Source organism: Galeopterus variegatus, unplaced genomic scaffold (assembly GCF_000696425.1).
Source record: "Galeopterus variegatus unplaced genomic scaffold, G_variegatus-3.0.2 Scaffold283, whole genome shotgun sequence".
Classification (NCBI taxonomy): domain Eukaryota; kingdom Metazoa; phylum Chordata; class Mammalia; order Dermoptera; family Cynocephalidae; genus Galeopterus; species Galeopterus variegatus.
In genome coordinates this window covers 349,271-357,904 of record NW_007726394.1, presented here as the reverse complement: position 1 = coordinate 357,904, position 8,634 = coordinate 349,271, and the positions used below count along the sequence as shown (strand labels likewise).

Sequence of the window (8,634 nt, the reverse complement as noted above, 5' to 3'; positions counted from 1 at the left end):
AACACTGAGGGTTGCGATCCGTTGCCGGACACGGAAAAAAGACAAAAAAAAAAAAAAAATGGGATCTGCATACAACTTTCTGGGTTGTTGTGATACGTAAAGATACAGCAAATAGTACAGTGTCTGGCACATGGTAGGTATGTATTCAGTCATCACTGTTCTTAAGCAGAAAGGTTGATTTCTGGCTCTTTCTGCAGGTACTCAAATTCTACCTACCTAACAACTGAATGGAGGAAATCTCTCCAAATTCTGGATTTCTATACCCTCCACAGAAATGTCAAAGACAGACATGGTTCAAATGGGGAATTGGGCATATCCAAACCAAAGTCTCTGGATGAGGCCAAGCGCAACTCTGGTAGAGATCCCATGGGACATTTAATGAAAGATTAGGCACTTGTCCTGGTATTCTTACCCCCAATTTCCTGTCACATTGAAAATCTGCCATCTGCCTGCCAACCTACCCAAGAGACCACACACCTGATCACTAAATATTTCCCAACACTACCTAACAGCCCCTACAATTCCCACAAATCTCCACCAATGCAACAGCCCCACCCTCCACCTCCTGCTCTAGGTGTTCAGTTTGTCACTACTTTAGAAAGAGGAACTAGAATGGTAAGAGGGCTGGCCAGTTAGCTCACTTGGTTAGAGCATCGTGTTGGTAACACCCAAGTCAAAGGTTCAGATCCCCACATGGACCAACTGCCAAAAACAAAAAAAACCAAAAAACAGAGAGTGGTAACAGCCACCAGCTATAAATCTCCCCACTTCTTTAAGGTGTGGGTTCTGTGGAACCAACATTTGCTGAGCACCTTCTGTATGCAAGGTTTTTGGATTAAAGAAAGACACCGTTCTTCCCCACAATGTACTCACTGTCTAGTAGGGGAAAGAGATACATAAATCTGATAATTCACTCCCCATCATCTCTTGGTCCTTCCTATCCAAGTGTGCTCTGCTTAGTAACCAAAAAGGGTTTTGTTAGTCTCTACTGTGTTCATCCTGTGCTGGAAGCTACATGGGAAACTGGAGATACTGACATGGTCCCTGCCTTTGAGGGGCTTTCAGTAGAAGAGTAAGAAGTAAAATTAAATATACATGAAGCACTAATAGAAGAAAGTAATCAAATGCTAAATATAGCTAAATGCTAATTATAATTAAGTGCTTCCTGACCCTGCAAAATCCAACATGATTCCACCTGTCATATCAATGTCACAGTCTTGGAAATGAGCCAATTCACCTGGGTTTTGGCAAGAGCAAGTGAAATGGTTACGGGAGCTCTTAGGAGGGCAGAAAAGCTAAAGGGTGTATGTTCACCTCAGTCTTGGATGATTTTCACCAAGTATGGCCTATCCATGGGCACTGACTGCCTAGCCCTTGGGGCCAGGCAAGGATGAAGGCAGATGGCCTCAACTATTGTACTGCTATAAGGCTTTTCTGGTGGCTGGCCAGCCTAAAGTTAGAGGGACCATACTTGGCCCTTGTGGTGAAGGCGGTAATAGACAAATTCTCGACTGGGGCTTCTTTAAAAAAGTCTCTGAGCTATTTAGTAACGAGGCCCAGATTACCTCCCCTTCATGCCCACTGCTGCCTATAGACTTGCAGTCCTTCTAATGAGGCCCAACAATTTTACCGGAGGTAGATCTTGCCCCCTCTGAGAGATTTGCAGCTGTGCTGCCAAAAATGATCTGAGGTTTAACCAACCTCTTCTCTTCATCTCAGAGGCAAAACATACAACCCTCATGTCCTCCCAGGAGAGCCTGTCTACGACGAATTCCACTGCTCAAGAAAAATAACGTCAAGGCTAAATGCCCTTTTCTGTGCTCCCCAGGCACAGAAATAGGAGGAATCTAACACTCAACACTAGGAACTCCTGAAGGGCCTTTTCAGCTCAAAGCCCTTAAAGGGACACTCTGCACAGACAGGACATCAGGCAAAGAGGCTTTAGGACAGCCTGGCCATTCACTCTTCTCTGGGTAATGAATGATTGAAGCCAGGGTGCACATCTAGTTGGCAGCATCAGGACTATAGCTTTAAGCAGCTCTTGGCTTGGAACCCAAGGGCTCCCAGCCAGAGCACCATCATCCCCACCCTCCCCCTGAAATCTGAGGCAGGCCCCACCCAGAAGACTGGGTGAGGGTGATGGAAAAACAGATTCCTGCGATTGTAGCCTGGAACCATTTCACAAAAAGATCTGCTGAGATCCACCCCAATTCAATCAGGCACCCCTGCAACCCGCAATCAACAAAGAAACAAAACCCCAGAATGCAGGCCAGGCTCTCTGAGGGCACCTTTAGAGTTCCCACCTACCTGGTTCTTTGAACAAGAAATGCCTCCAGAATCCAAAACAGAGGCTTCACAGAGCTGGTAAGATGCTCTCTCTTTTCCCTGGTCTCAGGAAGGAATCAAGACACAGATGCAGCTGCCTTATAAACTTAAGGCCCTGCATCCTCTTTACATTTCCCAAACTGATATAACATAGCTCCCTCATATCAGGACCAACTCCCACATTTACAGTAACTCCTTCATATTTCCAGAAAATACATATCAGGGCAAGGAAAGTGATGCTCAAGAGACACACGGCCACATGTCCTGTACCCTCTCTGGATCTTAAAGAGTTAAAGCCTAGTTGTGGTTTCCTACTAGAGCTGAAGCTAATGCAAACCACCTGCTCAGATGTGAGGCACAGGACCAGAGGGTCAGGTTGCTGAGCTATGGGGTCTGTTCTGAAAATGCTTCAGTTTTAGTAGATCAAGTGATAGGCCAAAGGCCAGAGGGTCTGCATTGCAGCAGCCCTGCTCTCCTTACCCCTCCCCCTTTCCCCACCTCCCTGTGCCAGCTCTGAGACTGCCTCTTAGCCACTTATTGCCTGCCTGAATACCAGCCCTACCTCAAGATAACACCAAAGTGACCTTTGGTCCCAGAGAGCGGCTAAACTGTAATGATCTCTCAGCGTCTCCGCTGAACCTCATTCTCTTAGTACTAACTCCCACTCCCAGAATTTCAGGGCCCAAAGCCCACAAAAGCTCCCACCTCAAAGGGTCCTTCTCCCACCCCCACCCCCCCGCCCGATGGTTCCAAAGGCCACAGACTCACAACTCACAAAGGAAATGGCTGCCCCATCTGTGTGCCCACACTCAAGGGCAAAATTTACCACCACTTACTCTGAGAGCCTGCCTGCCTGGAGCCCTAAGAATTCCATGCTCTGCACCCCTTTCTAAAAGAGACACTCCCCCCATCTGAGAGACATCCACATCCAAAGAGTGAACATCCTAATCTTGGGGCTCCTCCTCCAGCTCTGGGAGGGATGGGTCAGGAGGTACAGGCAAGCAAGCACCCAGACCTCACCTGGCAGGTTACTCCAGAGAGGCCCAGCAGAGGCGAAGCTATCTTGCTATAGGCTAATTCACCATAAAACACAGAATTGGAAATACCTTGCTGGGGCATCTCCTGGCTCCGATGAAGGTAAGAGGTCAAAGGACCAGAAGCTCCAAGAATAGCCATGGAGGGAAAAACACTGTCTTTCAACTCCTGGGGAGTCCTGAGTAGACTGCCTGGTCCAAGTCTAAAGAGCTTCTCTGCACTCTTGAGGTCAAGGGCAAACTAGATTGCTGGATGTATTCCCTGGTCCCTCTAAAGGAACTAGCTTTGGGCTCAGGCCTCCCCCTCTTCACATAGACCACCTCCTCTTTGTAGTCGAGAATTTGGCCTAGAGCTCCAGGGCCCTGGAGAGGAACAAGGGAGGGAATGCAGGGGAAATCAAGATTCCCTGGTTTCTCCAAAAATGGCTTACTGATATCTGCCCCTTCCCCCTACTGCTCTGTAGGGTCCAGATCAGAAGGATGTGGGCAAACGGGCTGCAATCATGAACTAGACCTGGGCCTGCAGCCATACGCGCGCATGCACACACACGGGCCCACTCCAGCAGTTCCTCAGCACAGCACCGGCCCCCACCACTATATTCACATACCCAGGTCCCTACCAGCTGACAAAATGAACCTGTTTTCACTGCCCACCACTTCGGACACACCCAGGGTCTCAGGCGGGAGTGGAGAAGCCCTCTCCTGAGCTGTCTCCACAGCTCAACGTGCAGGCGCACACGCTCCCCCTCTGAACAAAAACACGCTGACATCTACGCAAGAGGGAAAGAAAGCAACCCTTTGCTCTGAAAGGCGCCAACTCCCGGATGTTGGCAGGCTCCGCTCCCAGCGCCTGTTTCTGAGTGTGTTTACTTGCTCGCCCTCTTCTCTCCCTCCCCTTTAAGGATGTCGCAGGAAAGGGAGGTGAGGGTGGAGAATCCACCGCACCCCCTCGTCCATGTTTGAACAAAAACCCAGAGAAAGAGTGAGGGAGAAAAAGTCTCAGTGCAGCGGGGCCTTACCAGACTCCTAAAGCCAAACGAATCTACAGGTTTTAATCCGCCATTAGCATTTAAATCTTGAAAGGAGAGGAGGAGGGGGGGGCCAGTGGAAAGTAACCCCACACACAAAAGAAAAGTTGTTGGTTTTCTTCTCAGTCAGCCTGGCAGGGGCGATCTTCCTGGCTGACAGCCAGAAGTGCGTCACAGCCAGGAGTCTGCTTTCTTTAAAGGCACAGCGAGCTTCCGCGATCTGGGAGCGCCGCGAAGCCGGGAACGCTCGGCGGGGGAGGGGTGCGGGGAGGGGGCGCACCGGAGAGGAGGGGCTGCGAAGGCGAAGGCTGGAGGCTTGGTCCACAAACAAGAGAACAGAACGCGGGGGAGGGGTGACACGAGCAGGCAGGCAAGATTGTTGAACAACAGCGGCAAAAGCCGAGCCAAGCTGTGGCATGAACGCACAAAACACATCTCACAGTGGCCTGCCTGACAAACCTGAGGTCACCCGGACACTCCCCCTGCGCTCTCTTTTCCTCCCAGGGCTTAAGGCGGCAGTGACAGCCTGTCCATCTCTCTGGCCAGCAACGGAAGGGTAGGCCAAGGGCTGCCCCGATGATTAGATCAGCCCCTGCCTGGCGGCGGGCAGGGCAGGGCAGGGAGGAAGACCCGGGGACAGAGGCTTTGAAGAGCAAGCGAATCGCAAGCCCTTTTAACAGGGGCAGCTTCCTGCCTGCTCCAGGGATGGCCGCGTCTTTAAGCACACGCATGCCATGCCGCTCGCACACAAAGCGCCTCGCTGCCTGTCGTGGGCGCCGCCTGCCCTGGGACATGGCCACCCCCCAAGCCCATTCCCCGAGGGAATCTCTCCAGCCCGTACCTTATGCGTGGCAAGGCCAGAATGCCGCGCCGGCCCGCTCCTCCCCCTCGGCCACCCAAACAAGAAGCCCAGGCAGATTCTGGCCCTGGAGCGCAGGCCTGCGCTGTCCTGTCCGGGTGGCTGCGTGCTATTGTCGACTGTGGAATGGCCGCCAAAATCCCAGCTGTGTGGCCAGAACCTAATCCCCTGTTCCGCTGAGCATTTGTGGGGAGGGGCCGTGGGGCCGAGGGCCAAGGCACAGGACCGAGTAAGGCAGGCACTGGCTGGAGCCCTTGCAGACACAGGCACTGGGACCCATCAGCAGAAACTATGGTCTCTGCCTCTCCTACATGGCCGAAAAGAAAAAGATGTCTGACTCTTAGAAGACAAAACAGCGTTTCCACCCACTGAACAGCGACCTTCACCAAAGCTTCCAGAAAAGCCCAGCAGAGAGTTACCAGGAAACCCCTCATTTTACATCACATTTATTGAGCACCCACTATGTGCAACGGACTGCTGTAGGACACTGTAGAAAGTATACTAAGATGAATTAAACCCAGCATCTGCACTGAGATAGGTTATTTATAATTCCACAGGTCATAACAAATGTGCCTCAAAATTTTTTATTTCAAGGGGCCGGCCTGTGGCTCACTTGGTAGAGTGCGGTGCTGATAACACCAAGGCCACGGGTTCGGATCCCATATAGGGATGGCTGGTTCGCTCACTGGGTGAGCGTGGTGCTGACAACACCAAGTCGAGGGTTAAGATCCCCTTACCGGTCATATTTAAAAAAAAAAAAAAAAATTTTATTTCAAGATGGTATGTGCTAACTCCACAAAAGATGTGAAGAAAAATACTAACCTCTTGAGAGTGGGGGAGGTTGGAGAAATGAAGTGATATTTTAATTTGGATCTTGAAACACATGAGTAGAATTTCCCCAGATGGAAGAGAGAAGAGTGGGAAAGAAGAGAAAGCAGAGAGGCAGTGTGGAAGCAGTGGGAGGACAGGCTCCAAGGCTGAGGTGGGATCAGACAGGGGGAGAATCATGAACTTCAAACCAAAGAATCAAATAAAGATTTGAAAGTTTTAGTTTGTTTTTAACACAGCTGTGGTACGACAAGAACTGCACTCTAAGTTTATTCTGGTATATGAATAAATGAGTCTAGCGGCAGGGAGGTGAATCAGGAGACAGCCACAATAGACAGCGGACAGGTAATGAGAACACAAAGGAGGGTAGCATAAGAAAATGGAAAGACGGGGAGTGACAGACATTGTGGAGACAGGATAAAGGGCTGACAGAAAGCAAGAGGCAGGAAAGTGTGAGGATGACCCACAGAACTAAATTGAGATGATGTTAGAAGAGAGAAAATGGGTGTAATAAATAGTAGCTAATGCTTACTGAGTGCTTGCTATGTGCCAAACACCATTTTACTGACCTAATGTGTAGTAACTCCTTAATCTTAAAATCTCCTTTAATGAAATAAAGGAGATGAAGAGACTGAACCACAGAAATTAAATAATTTGCCCAAGATCACATAGCTAGTAAATGGCAGAACCTCTACCACTTGCTGCTAACTATGTGCCTCTGGCAAGTAACCTCTGAGCCTCAAGAGCCCTATTGTTAAATAAGGATAAAGACATCTCCAACGGAAGATGATGAGGACAGGGGCTGGCCAGTTAGCTCACTTGATTAGAGCACAGCCTTATAACACCAAAATCACGGGTTTGGATCCCCGCACCGGGAAGCCACCAAAACCAAGAAGGTGATGAGGATTAATTCAATATCATCTATAAGGTACCAACACATTGGCTAGCACACAAGGCACAAGGTGGGCTTCACAAAGGTTAATTCCTCTTTGGCATTTTCATCCCTTGTCACCAAGGTATCCAAGTAGAAGTTGGTTCAACATCTGTTGGGGAGACTAGAGACAGTGCTCCTCCTGGAGCAGCAGACTGGATCCCTCAGGATGCCTGCCTTCTTCCCATCGGTCTGCCTCTCCAGATTTTACTTTAAGGACCAGCTCAAATCCCACCTCCTCAAATATTTAACAGTTAACAATAGTTATCTTGGGGAAGGAGTTAGATTGTGGGGGACATTCACTTGGGGATTTTCTATACTACGTGTTTCTTTTATGTTTGAATTTATCTTTAATAACCATGTATTACATTGGCGATCAGAAAAATGTATCTACATCCTGCATTGGCACTTGTACCACCTTATGCATATATGCTTGAAAGTCTTGTCTTCACATCTAGAATGTAAATTCCTCAAAGGCATAACCAGTTCCATCTCTCTCTCTGTAATCTTCCATAGTACATAGCACACTAGAACTCCTTAAGTCTGTTCCAAATTCAACCTCTGGCCACCAGATAATGACTGTGCTGAGTGGTAGGGATGCGGTGGGGGTCAGACCAAGGTGCTACCCAGACTGGCTTCTTCTCTCAGGCCCTGGAATCTATTCCCACAGTATCATTTGTAGTCTGTGGTTAACAATCACTATTAGTACAAAGAGAAGTTCTTATTCAAAGGAGCACCATGAAAGCAAAAGCAACACCAAAATTTTTATAGAAAAGCAAAGTGGCAAACATAAAGACTGGCACAATCAATACTCCAGAAAATACATGAGGTGAAAATAGGAGGCAGGCCTGCTAAACCCACCTAGCCCTGAAGCTTCCTAGCCCTGATACGGTGTCTCAAAAGAGTGAAGATCTCCTCACCCTGCTCCCTTGCTCTAAACTCAAGGCAACAGCTTCCAGCTGTGCAGAGGGGCTAAATTCTCCTCTGGAACCTCTCTGCGAAGTTGCCAAGCTTCTGGGCCAGCTCTGGGACAGCCCAGGGAACGTGGCCAGATTCCCCAGCGTCTCTCTCCTCCTCCCCCTCCTGTGGCAGCAGCAGAACTTCCCCAGCCCTTCTCACAGCCTCCACAGGCAGCAGGCAGGCCACATGGCTCCTGCCTGATTCTGCAAGCCTCAGCTCATTTTCCCCAAAAGACTGGGATAGGAGTGGTAAAATCATTTTTGAAATAGAAAGAAAAAAAAGAAAGTAAGAAAATAACGAAATTCAGCAGAGAATTCAAATAGAGGTTGGAAAAGGGTGGTGATTTGTTAGGAGCGCACAGGGTGTTTCAGAAGGTCTGATAATCTGTCTTCTGAACTGGGTGGTAAGTGTATGGGTGTTCATTTAATTGTTTTTGTTTAAAAACATTATAGTTTTTCATATATATTACCATTTTTTAAAGTTTAAACAAAAAAGACTGGGAAAGAGCAATTCCCCTGAGACTTTCCAGAAATGGGATGATTCTAATATAAATAATTATCCTGGCACTCAAGGCCCTCCATGACCTGGCCCCAGTTCTACCTTCTAGAGTCATTTAAGCCATTACCTAAACCCTCCACCCTGCCAGGCAGGTCCATAAGGTTATAGACT

General features: G+C 48.7%; 1 protein-coding gene across 6 annotated transcripts in view; it reads right to left on the bottom strand.

Moving 5' to 3' along the window:
* The window catches only part of NUMA1 (nuclear mitotic apparatus protein 1), a 46,454-nt gene extending 41,190 nt beyond the window's left edge, over nucleotides 1-5,264 (bottom strand). For 3 of the 6 annotated variants that reach the window (XM_008566979.1, XM_008566985.1, XM_008566984.1), the window contains exon 1: nucleotides 4,379-4,499. The gene's annotated coding sequence lies outside the window, so the exon portion shown is untranslated. Of the gene's footprint in view, nucleotides 1-2,307; nucleotides 2,386-3,431; nucleotides 3,540-4,378; nucleotides 4,500-5,228 lie in introns of those variants that run through there. The other 3 variants (XM_008566981.1, XM_008566983.1, XM_008566982.1) reach the window with 3 other exon arrangements.
* Nucleotides 5,265-8,634: the final 3,370 nt, after the last annotated feature.